Source organism: Anguilla anguilla, chromosome 6 (genome assembly GCF_013347855.1).
Source record: "Anguilla anguilla isolate fAngAng1 chromosome 6, fAngAng1.pri, whole genome shotgun sequence".
NCBI classification, from domain to species: domain Eukaryota; kingdom Metazoa; phylum Chordata; class Actinopteri; order Anguilliformes; family Anguillidae; genus Anguilla; species Anguilla anguilla.
Genome location: NC_049206.1, coordinates 3,561,879 through 3,574,142, shown reverse-complemented (window position 1 = coordinate 3,574,142; position 12,264 = coordinate 3,561,879).

Sequence of the window (12,264 nt, the reverse complement as noted above, 5' to 3'; positions counted from 1 at the left end):
TATAAGTTACCATTAGCTTCAAATATTGCTTTGATTAGTATGTTTGGTTGTTTGTGTTTATACTTTATTTTGTGCCCAATTTTGCATCACTGTCCTATGTTGGCTGTTTTGCTTTTTGTAAATCCATTTCCTTCTTTTTTTTAACTTCTTAACCTATGTTTAGCTAAATGTTCTATAAAAATAAACTGCATTATTATTATCATATCATATATTATATTATTATATACACATACTGTGGATATTAAATATTTTAAATCAATTATTTATTTACTGGTGTGTTCGTATTCAAATATTTTGTGTTTTAAAATAACTGCTTGTTTGGATTATAGATGAGAACTGTGCCAGCTGCGTTTCTTGACATCGCATTTTTCACCGTCTGCCGGTTCATAACCTGAGACAGATCTTGTTTTCTAGCCCGCGAAAGAAAATAGCTAGATCCCGCTGTCACGTTGCCCTTTGAAAAATGTCAAGCTCATCAGCAGGTCCCGCGAGGTAGGACAGTTGCGAACACAACGTTCTGTCTTCCAGGCAGGCACGCGCGCGCATGTCCTGTCAGCTGAGCACTTCAACGGCACCGAGAGATCCGTGAGTCATTCCGCGCTTCTGCCCGGGTGAGACGGTGCCGCGAGCGTCTGTCTCTGCCAGCGCGTAAATCATGACCAGTGACAAACAGTCGCTCCCTGCTTGGTCATTATATCTTACCGTGAGAGAGAGAGAGAGAGAGGACAGCTAAGAATGAGTGGCTATGCCTGTCTTTGGTGCATTAGAAGAAAATGTGCAGCATGAACCACACCCACTGTTCCTATGTGATGCTGACATGTTTCCTGCTCAGACCTCTCTCACAAGGACTGGGGGGGGGGGGGGTTGGTGAGGGGGGTCATGGGCTGGATGCAGTCAGTGCTCGCCCGACCCAAGCAAGGCCTCTGCATGCAAAGACAAGTTTCGGTGTCTGCCCACGAGCGTAGACTTGTCTAAATGTGTCACGATCAGTAAGATGTCCCCAGAGGCTCATGGGATCACGGGCGGGTTATTTTCGGTGGGACTGTGGGCAGCCCTGCTAAACGGCTGAGTACAGTAGACCGAAATCTGAGTGATGAGGCAATTAGCAAGGTGTCCCGTGTGCGTCCTCGTTACACAGGCGTCGTCATGACTCACTAACCCTCGTTTTACCTGTGTGGTCAACAACAACAAAAAATCACATGGACAACGGAGCAACAGAAGAGGCAGCGGGAAAGCCTGATCTTAGTACCTGTGGGCTGTAAGCTATGAGCAGTGTTTGAGCTCCTACTGTGTGTGTGTGTGAGTGAGTGTAAGTGTGTGTGTGTGTGTGTGTGTGAGTGTGTGTCTGTGAGTGTCTGTGTGTGTGTGTGTGTGTGTGTAAGTGTGTGTCTGTGAGTGTCTGTGTGTGTGAGTGTGTGTGTGTGTGTGTAAGTGTGTGTGTGTGCTTTACAGCCTGCAAGCTGCATTCCAGTAAAATGGAGTCATGGCTCCACCCTGTTCTTAATGAGTGACAGAGTGACTTCTCCTGTGAGGGTGAGACATCAGAAGCCCTGCTTCTGTTCTCTAACGAGGACATCCTGCTGAGTCATCAATGCATGTGCAAGCAAGGACACACACATACACTCACATACACACACACACACACGGACAGACACACAGACACACAGACACACACACACACACACGCACACACACACACACACACACAGACACTCACAGACAGGCACTCACACACACACACACACAGTCACAGACACAGACTCACACACGCAAACACAAATATGCAAATCTGTGAAAACCCCAGAATGCACCTCAGTCACCATGCCTCCTTGGCCTGGGAGAGGGGTGTGGAAGAGGGGGAGCGTGGAAAAGAAAGAGAGGGGGGCGGGGGGGACTCGAAAGCAAGTCTGCACCCAGCTTCCCTCTCCTTAGCTGCCTGATACTGATCCAGCCCTCATGGGAACGGAGTATCCTGAAGTTACATTTAACCCTTAAAGGTGTGACATCACAATTGTGCGATCAGAATGATCTTACACTGATGTAACAGTCACTGCTGGTAAATGAAAGTTCTAGAACAAAGACTTGGAATTAAAATAAATAAATAAATAAATAAATAAATAAATAAAAATTTAAAAAAACATTTGAAAAAACCTACCCTTCAAAGGATTAAAATAAAACACATTATCAAGATATTGCAACCCTTCACAAAATATTGGCAGATGTGGTTGTAGCTTTCAGATATTGCAGTATAAGCCTACATTTAAAAAAAAATACAGTGCTGTGAAATTATTTGTTGTTATATTTTCGTTTATGCTATACACTGCAGTGCGTTCCGTTTTTCATTTGCAGGCAACAGTTGACGGTTCCCGGGTTTGCACAGCCCCTGGCTCCCCGCTGGTTTGCAGGTCCTCTGTGGCGATGATGATGACAGACGTTATTGGTCCTGGTGCACAGAATCACCTCCACTGGGTCACATTAAGTCAGCAGACGCTAAAGCTACAGCGCAGAGGACTGCGCACGGACCCCGGCGCATCAACGCCCGTCCGGCCGCCAGCGCTGCGGGCGCTCGGTCGGACGGAGTTTTAAAAAGCAGCACCGCGACCACTTGAGAACGGTGGGAATATTTCGGGAATATCTCGGGAATGCTTGAGAATGTCTCGGGAATGTCTCACCGTCTCCGAACAGCTGACTCTCAACCGTCTCACCTCCTGAACCTGCCTCAGCCACGGTTCCGATTTTAAAAAAAGAAAAGAAAATAAAGAATTCCGGTGGACAGACAGCTGCCTAATTATGTCTGTGGTCTGTGCAGTACGACCAATACCAAGAGCCGCTGAGGACTGGTGTGGACAGCCAAGAGTAACCGCAAGCGTGTGTCCAGGCGGCCATTTTGGAACGGCGCCAATAGGCCTTTCTGATCAGTGGCGCTTTAGTATAAGGGGTTTAGTGTAATGGGTTTAGTATAAGGGGTTTAGTGTAATGGGTTTAGTGTAATGGGTTTAGTATAATGGGTTTAGTATACTGGGTTTAGTGTAATGGGTTTAGTATAAGGGGTTTAGTATATGGGTTTAGTATACTGGTTTAGTATGAGGGGTTTAGTGTAATGGGTTTAGTGTAATGGGTTTAGTATAATGGGTTTAGTGTAATGGGTTTAGTATAAGGGGTTTAGTGTAATGGGTTTAGTATAAGGGGTTTAGTATAACAAGTTTAGTGTAATGGGTTTAGTGTAATGGGTTTAGTATAATGGGTTTAGTATAAGGGGGTTAGTGTAATGGGTTTAGTATATGGGTTTAGTGTAATGGGTTTAGTATAATGGGTTTAGTGTAACGGGTTTAGTATATGGGTTTAGTGTAATGGGTTTAGTATAATGGGTTTAGTGTAACGGGTTTAGTATAATGGGTTTAGTGTAACGGGTTTTGTGTAATGGGTTTAGTGTAACGGGTTTAGTGTAACAGGTAGGGACCTGGGCTTGTAAACCAGGGGTTGCAGGTCCCCCACTCCTGGACTTGTCAGGACCACGACAAAATGATATTGTTTCGTTAAAGTGAATTGTGGGAAACTTCGCTGTCACAGAAAGAAGCAGGCCAAACACCTCACCTTTGTGTGTTTCACCTTGAAATACACAAATGCACACAAATGCACACACACACACACACAACCACATGTACACACACACAGACTCACACATGCATATACATGCACACGCACACACACGTGTACACAACACTGAGAATGTGGGAACTGTTTCAGCTCCTACACGTCTGACATAAAGTTCAACATTGTGGGTGTTTGTGGGTGTGTGTGCAGACCAGGGTCAAATAGTTTTCTGAAAATACTTTAACCATTTAGACACCAGGAAAATACCTGCTGATTGCTTGCTAATTTAAAAAAAAACACTTTATTTTCATTAATATTCATAATGAAAAATGGTACAAAACAAAACAAAACATGTTTGGTAACATGTTTACTTTTAAACACTCCAGAGTAATTGCAGGACTGTTTGAGAACTTCATCAGATTCTAAAGGGTTAAAGTATTTCAAATATGTATTTGACCAAGGTCTGGTACTGGTGGCGGTTGGGGGGGGGGGGGGGGGTGCAGGTGTGTTTGGCCAATGAGTGGGAGGAGGAGAAAAGGGGAAAATGCAGGAGCGGGGAGGGGGGGGGGGGGTGGGGGTTGCTGGTACAAGTCCTGTTTTTCAGGACTTCAGCTCTTCGGGAGTGGCAATGCCAGAGGGCATGAGCCTGGGCCGTAGGCGTAGGTTTGGGGGGGGGGGGGGGGGGGAGAGAGACAGGGAGACACGTCATCCCCCCACATATTTCATATGAGTTCACTGCCACACTCGCTGGTACGCTCGTCAGACATTCATGTTTGGCTACGCGAGACTATGCACTCCAGCACTGTGCGCGTCTGCCCCAAGAGTGGAGATGAAACCTGTAAGTCCTGGGTAACCAGCTGTCATGGTTCCAGCCCCTCACCCCCCTGTAGTCTTCAGTCTGAAGCTGGGATTGCCTACATCAGGTGTGGCCACCATGCGCCATGCACCCTCCCCCCCCCCCCCCCCCCCTCGGCGATTGGCTGGCGATGACTCAGAACGTTCCACCTGTGCCAGCTGTTCCTCTCCACACACGGGGGCAGGTGTTCCCACCACACAGAGGAGGGGCGGGGCCAGCTGGTTTCCATGGAAACCGGCCATGCACTACTGCAGTTCCGCAACCGCTCCTGGGGCTGCGGTGGACAACCGTGAGCAGAATATCCACTGAATCTGGGCGGGGGGGCGGCGGGGCGGCGGGGGGGGGCAGGTTAGTGGGCTAGGAAGGGTTTTCACACAACAAAATTACAAAGGAGAACAGTTCCAAGACATGCCATATTTATACTGAGAGATGATGCACATTACGTCCCCCGGGCCCCCCCCCCCACCCCCACCCCCACTTAACCGAGTCTCCTAAAATAAGTTTTGGGAATGAAACTGAGAAGTGCAGGTGCCGTTTTATTTTTAAAATGTGGAACCTTCGCCTCGGTCTCTTCCTCAAATCTAATTCTGTTTTTCTGCACCCCTGCCTCCCCTCGTCTGTCCTCATTCAGAGGGAGGAGGGAGGTGCGGTGAAGGGACTGTGTGCTGTACCCGTTCCCGCTATCCCCCCCCCCCCATCCCCCGCCCCCCCCCTGCTTACACAACCAGGGCCTCTCCCTGGACTTTACAGCCTACGTCCAAAAGCTGCCGCATGACAGAGGGGGAAGAGACAGATTCAGGGTGGGATGGGGGGGGGGGGGGGCAGTACTACAGGCTGTAGGGGCTGTTCTGTTATGTCTCTAAATGATTGCAAAGGTAAAAGGTGTACATATAGCCTATATAATTACACACAGGTACATACACACACAAACACACACACACACACACGCACACACACTCACCCCTGTGGGCCAGGGAGGGGTTGGCTGCTTGATTGACCCCCATCCCAGATGAACAGCGGGATGTGTCATCTGATTATGTGTCATATATGAACGATGTTGATAATGTGTCATATTTGAGCGATGTAGATAGTGTGTCATATTTGAGGAATTACATAGTGTGCCATATCTGAGCGGTGTTGGTGCAGGCGTTCCGTGTACAGTGTTAAGGAGCCTGAGCTGATGGGTACGTAGCGTGCTGTACGCTAACCCGCCCTGGCCCGACCACGCGGAGATGACACGCGCACACAGCGCAGCGTTACTTCCTCAACTCCCGCAGCACAACCTTTCCCCGCCGCAAACACGACCTCACCGTCTCGGATTACAGGGAACTGCCGGGGCGTTTGGAAGCACCCCCCCCTCCCCTCCCCCACCCCCCCCCCACGCTCCCCCCCGGCCTGTGAAAATTTCTGGAACTGCCGGCATCCCAGCATGTGCACCGTGTTCCTCAGTGGATTTGCATGCCGCTCTTTCTCAGTTCTGCACGCGAGCAGAACGTGATGGGGGGGGGGGGGGGGGGGGGGGGGGGGGGGGGGGGGGGGGTTGCCCGATGTCCTCTGTTCCAGCTGCCCTGCCGGATGCCCACTGAATGTCCGCTGAATGCCCACTGAATGCCCATTGAATGCCTGCTAAATGCCCACTGAATGCCCACTGAATGCCCACTGAATGCCCGCTGAATGCCTGCTAAATGCCCACTGAATGCCCACTGAATGCCCGCTGAATGCCTGCTAAATGCCCACTGAATTCCCACTGTATGCCCGCTAAATGCCCACTGAATGCCCGCTGAATGCCCGCTAAATGCCCACTGAATGCCCACTGAATGCCCGCTGAATGCCTGCTAAATGCCCACTGAATGCCCACTGAATGCCCACTGAATGCCCGCTGAATGCCCGCTAAATGCCCACTGAATGCCCACTGAATGCCCGCTGAATGCCTGCTAAATGCCCACTGAATGCCCGCTAAATGCCCACTGAATGCCCGCTAAATGCCCACTGAATGCCCACTGAATGCCCGCTGAATGCCTGCTAAATGCCCACTGAATGCCCACTGAATGCCCGCTGAATGCCCGCTGAATGCCCTACTTTTAGCCTGTGGGAAAAGGTGCCGGGGTCCCCCCTTTCCAGGGAGACTGGTGCTGACGTGGGACAGACGCGGTCTCGAAGAGATGAGCCGTTCGTTTCGGTACGCGCTGGACCCGCGGGGGGATTGGGTGGTGGGGGGTGAGGGGGTGTGATGTCACAGAGAGCGGGGTTCCGGAACGTTCAGTTTCAATGTTGTCCTCAACAAACTGCTCCCCCCTCCCCCCTCCCCCCTCCCCTCCCCCTCCCCCCTCAACAAACTGCTCCCCGCTCCCCCCTCCCCCCTCCCCCCTCAACAAACTGCTCCCCGCTCCCCCCCTCCCCCCTCCCCCCTCCCCCCTCCCCCTCCCCCCTCAACAAACTGCTCCCCCCTCCCCCACCCCCCCCCCCCCCCCCTGCCTCGGCGTTCCGTACGAGTCGTAACTCCGGAATCGCACACCTATTTCTGCCCGGAATGTGGGAACGCCGCAAACTGTTATTGTGGAAGAAGAAAAAAAAAAAACTGGAGCGCAGCCACGCCCGGCTCTTGGCAGCCTCGCTCTCTCTGTGTGACTGCTCTCTCAGAAATGTTTTGTAATTTCAAAAAAATGTGCCACAGACAGTCGTACTTAAACACACAGAAACTGAGCCAGAAATGAAGAAAAAACAATAACAAAACAGGTCATCAGACTGAGACAAATGTGTGACAGGTGTCAGGCAGCCATGAAGGTCATTGAGGACTGCGGTCTGAGGACTGAGGACTGAGTTTCGGGTAAAATAATTGAGCTGTACCTTCCTGCGAGATACTTAACCTGAATAATATTGCATTTCTAAATAAGAACATTTTAAATAAAAATGTATTTTAGCATATGTTTTTCCCCAGCATAGAAATTGCGGTATTTTTGTTTAACTAACAACACCTTCCTGTCTCAAGACCGGTGAGAAACATCAAGCTCTGGGCCCCTCTATGGGGCCCCTTGTGGCCCCTGCAAGGGTCTGCAAGCCACAGCACTGCATAAGAACCTCTACAGTGCCCCGCTGGAACACAGCGGCTCAAGGAAACAGCCAAAGCACTGTGACATAATAGAGGTGGGCGGAGTCCCGTTCACATGGCAACACCAAAGCACCAAAGGGAAACAGAGGGAAACACACACAATGTGTGGACAAGGGCGCACACAAAGACACGACATGTGTTTGCATGCACTTACACATGTTTGCATGCGCTCATGCATGTTTGCATGAACTGACATGGCGTACGCACCTGTGCATGCACATGCATTTGCAGGCAAATACGCAGCGGGGCCGAAAAGTCTGAGGACACCTGCAAGAGCCGATTGTTGTCATTATTTATCGAGGGCCAATATGACCGCCGTACTCGGTTTATACTTCTTATTCGAGAACACATTATTTTAGTCAAAAAGGAGTGTGGCTATTTATTGAAGGTCAAACTTTGTTCGTGCCCGGCGTGTTCGTCTTTCGCCTCGATTACTGCCTCCAGCACCTCGTCTTCCATTTCACACCAGCACTGTCTGGACACTCCCGCAGCTGCTCTGCTGACGTTCGGCCCTGGAGACGAGCGGCGCCGCTCGGCAGAAAGAGCGGTGCATCGCTGCACGACTCAGGAGCTCCGCTTTCCGTTCGGCATCATGGAATGTTCCAGAGATCACAGGAAGTGCGGGATAACAGATAAGGGTGGAGAGAGAGAGGAGAGGGGGGAGAGAGAGAGAGAGAGAGAGGGAGAGATAAGGGTGGAGGTGAAGGAAAGGTCACTGGCAGGCAAACAGGCCCGATATCTCAGGAGAGAGAGAGAGGGGAGGGGGGGAGAAAGAGGGAGAGAGAGAGGGAAGAGAGAGAAGAGAGACAGAGAGAGAACAGAGAGGAGAGACAGAAAAACAGAGACAAGAGAGAGATGTCACCTGACTGATATAAATACCTGAATGTAACAGACACACGCACACACACACACACGCACAAACACACACGCACACACGCGCACAAACACACACACACACACACGCGCACACACACACACCCCCATGAGGCCGAAGGACCCCCGGCACGAAGCCTGGAACACAAACACCAGGCAGGGGGAACGCGGAGGTCAAACCAGGTTCACTGGCACCAAAAACACTCTCCCCTGCTTCTCCAAAAAACCCTCACGTGCACCGGCACCAAAAACACTCTCCCCTGCTTCTCCAAAAAACCCTCACGTGCACCGGCACCAAAAACACTCTCCCCTGCTTCTCCAAAAAACCCTCACGTGCACCAGCACCAAAAACACTCTCCCCTGCTTCCCCAGGACCCCCTCACATGCACCGGCACCAAAAACACTCTCCCCTGCTTCTCCAAAAAACCCTCACGTGCACCGGCACCAAAAACACTCTCCCCTGCTTCTCCAAAAAACCCTCACATGCACTGGCACCAAAAACACTCTCCCCTGCTTCCCCAGGACCCCCTCACGCACAGCGCAGGCAAAGAGAGGGTCAGGTCTCTGAAGCGATTGGGGAGTGAAGGAGCGCGAAGGATTTTACAGCCCAGGTGCACACGCTCCCCTCGGCCGCCATTTTACCTGCGCTCTGGCCCTGCGCGTTTCCCCTCAAAGCGCAAAGAAATAACAACATTAAACTGGGACCACAGAGGCCTCTCAGTCTGGGGGGGTTATTCTCAGTCTGGGGGGGGGGTTATTCTCAGTCAGGGGGGGTTATTCTCAGTCTGGGGGGGTTATTCTCAGTCTGGGGGGGGTTATTCTCAGTCGGGGGGGTTATTCTCAGTCTGGGGGGGTTATTCTCAGTCTGGGGGGGTTATTCTCAGTCTGGGGGGCTATTCTCAGTCTGGGGGGGTTATTCTCAGGCTGGGCGGGTTATTCTCAGTCTGGGGGGGGTTATTCTCAGTCAGGGGGGGTTATTCTCAGTCTGGGGGGGTTATTTTCAGTCTGGGGGGGTTATTCTCAGTCAGGGGGGGTTATTCTCAGTCTGGGGGGGGGTTATTCTCAGTCAGGGGGGGTTATTCTCAGTCTGGGGGGGGTTATTCTCAGTCTGGGGGGGGTTATTCTCAGTCTGGGGGGGGTTATTCTCAGTCTGGGTGGGTTATTGTCAGTCTGGGGGGGTTATTCTCAGTCAGGGGGGTTTATTCTCAGTCTGGGGGGGGTTATTCTCAGTCTGGGACGGTTATTCTCAGTCTGGGTGGGTTATTCTCAGTCTGGGGGGGTTTATTCTCAGTCTGGGGGGGGTTATTGTCAGTCTGGGGGGGTTATTCTCAGTCTGGGGGGGTTATTCTCAGTCTGGGGGGGTTTATTCTCAGTCTGGGGGGGGTTATTGTCAGTCTGGGGGGGTTATTCTCAGTCTGGGGGGGTTATTCTCAGACTGGGGGGGTTATTCTCAGGCTGGGGGGGTTATTCTCAGTCTGGGGGGGTTATTCTCAGTCAGGGGGGGTTATTCTCAGGCTGGGGGGGTTATTCTCAGTCTGGGGGGGTTATTCTCAGACTGGGGGGGTTATTCTCAGTCTGGGGGGGTTATTCTCAGGCTGGGGGGGTTATTCTCAGTCTGGGGGGGTTATTCTCAGTCTGGGGGGGTTATTCTCAGTCAGGGTGGGTTATTCTCAGTCTGGGGGGGGTGATGGCGGTTTGCGGTGACTCAGCTCCTTCCCGCAGGCTGTCAGAGACGCGAGGGCGCTCCGCTCATGTGGACCCGGTCACATGACCTCCGGAGAGAACGGCGGTTCCCGTGCGGTGGCCCCCGGGGGGGGGGGGGGAGGGCGGGTCCGCGAGCGAGAAAACAAAACGCCGTGTTCCTTTCGTTCTCCCCCCCCCCCCCCCACCTCCCCCACCTCCCCCACCTCACCCCAAGACCAAAGAGTACACCCACGGTCCTCCCCAAAATTCCAGTCATGCCAGGGCACCCCCGCCCCCGCCCCCGCCCCTTTCCCAAAAAGACAGGGCCGAGTGAAAATTCCGGAGGGGTGAGTTATTCACATCCAAGCCGTATGGCAGCCAAAAAAACAAACGAAAAAAAAAAAAAACGCACAGGAAACTCCTCTGACCGGCAGGACGGAGATTTCCCAGCAGCAGTGAGAACAGCCTCCCCAATCCACCCCCCCTCTCGCTCCACAACCCGCCCCCCCTCCCCCGCCCCCCCCTCCCGCTCCCCCCCCCCCAGGGCATCAAACTCACTTCCTGAAGGGACTGCTGTTCATGCAACTGCTCCCTTTTTTTGTTTTGTTTTGTTTTGTTGTCGTTGTTGAAAATTCCCAACTGAACTGGTCCATGCAGTTTGCTTCACAGGCATTAATACATTTACTTACTTTAACAAAAATACACCAGGACACAAATCTTTCATCCCACATGAAAAATACTTTTTTTCTCCTTAGATGATGGGACTTTCATTATAATTATTTTTTAAAAGTTAACAATGAATTGGACTGATTAATAAGTAGTAATACACATACATTCACACACACACACGCCCACACACTACACACACACACACTACACATGCACACACACACTACACACACACACACTACACACACAGACACACATTTATAAACACACACTACACACACACACACACGTGTGCACACAGACACACACATACATACACGCACACACACACACAGACACACATATACACGCACACTTGCGCAGACACACATGCGCGCGCGCACGCACACAGGCACGCATACACACACACACACACTAACACACACTACATGCACACGCACTAAAGCACTACACACACACACTACATGCACACACGTTACAAGCACTACACACACACTACATGCACACACGGACTACAAGCACTACACACACGCACGCACACACACACGCACTGACATGCACTCACTCACACGCACGCGCACACACACACACACACACACACACACACACTAACATGCACTCACTCACACACACACACACATATACTGACCCCTGCACATATACACAACTGCAAACACACTCACAACTATTTCAAACACAGCAATCAAAACTCATTTGACCTCACTTTCTCTTGCGTAAATCACTAGTGAATTCATTACGCATTAGTCAGTGAGAGCAGGACAACTGCCAAACAAAACAAAAAAAAATGTTTACAATGTGGACATTTATGCGTACTTCCCCATTTGGTGACAAGAGGGCTGCTATTTGAACAGTTCAGAAGCGTTGACTGTGGGCAACAGCTTCAGTCAGCAGTCTAGCGGCCATTAATGCCATTGTGCTGCCATCTTCTGGCAGCCAATGGTACTGAAATGTTTTAAGTCCAGGAATTTTGTTTTGTGTTCACTTTGGCTGCTTCCGAGTTCAAAGTTCGACAAAACTGTGCTGCTTCGAAACCGTTACTGTTGAAAGATTAAAAATTCAAGGTTCTCTCATTTGCTGAAGACGATTTAAGATGTGGACCATATGGAGAGTGAACCTTCACCCACAGATTGCTCTGAAAAGTTTGGAACAAGCATTACATTTATTTAAATTCTAACACTCTAAACGATCGACTTGTTTCCTTCACGTCACCCTCCTCCTTACAGAAAGTTTTGTTTGCTGCACAATAAATTTTCAGACTGTGTGCTAAACATTAAAAGTTGCTCGGCAAAAAAATAAAACAAAAAAGAACAAAGCTTGAATTTGTTTGAAAATTTTAGCCAACATCCGCCAGCGTTCTCTAACGTTGATTCCACATCAGTCGTGTGTTGGAAAGGCTTGTTTTCTGTGCGCTCCAGTGTGTGTCACCCCAACATCCAGGAAGTATACTCCAAAAATGTAC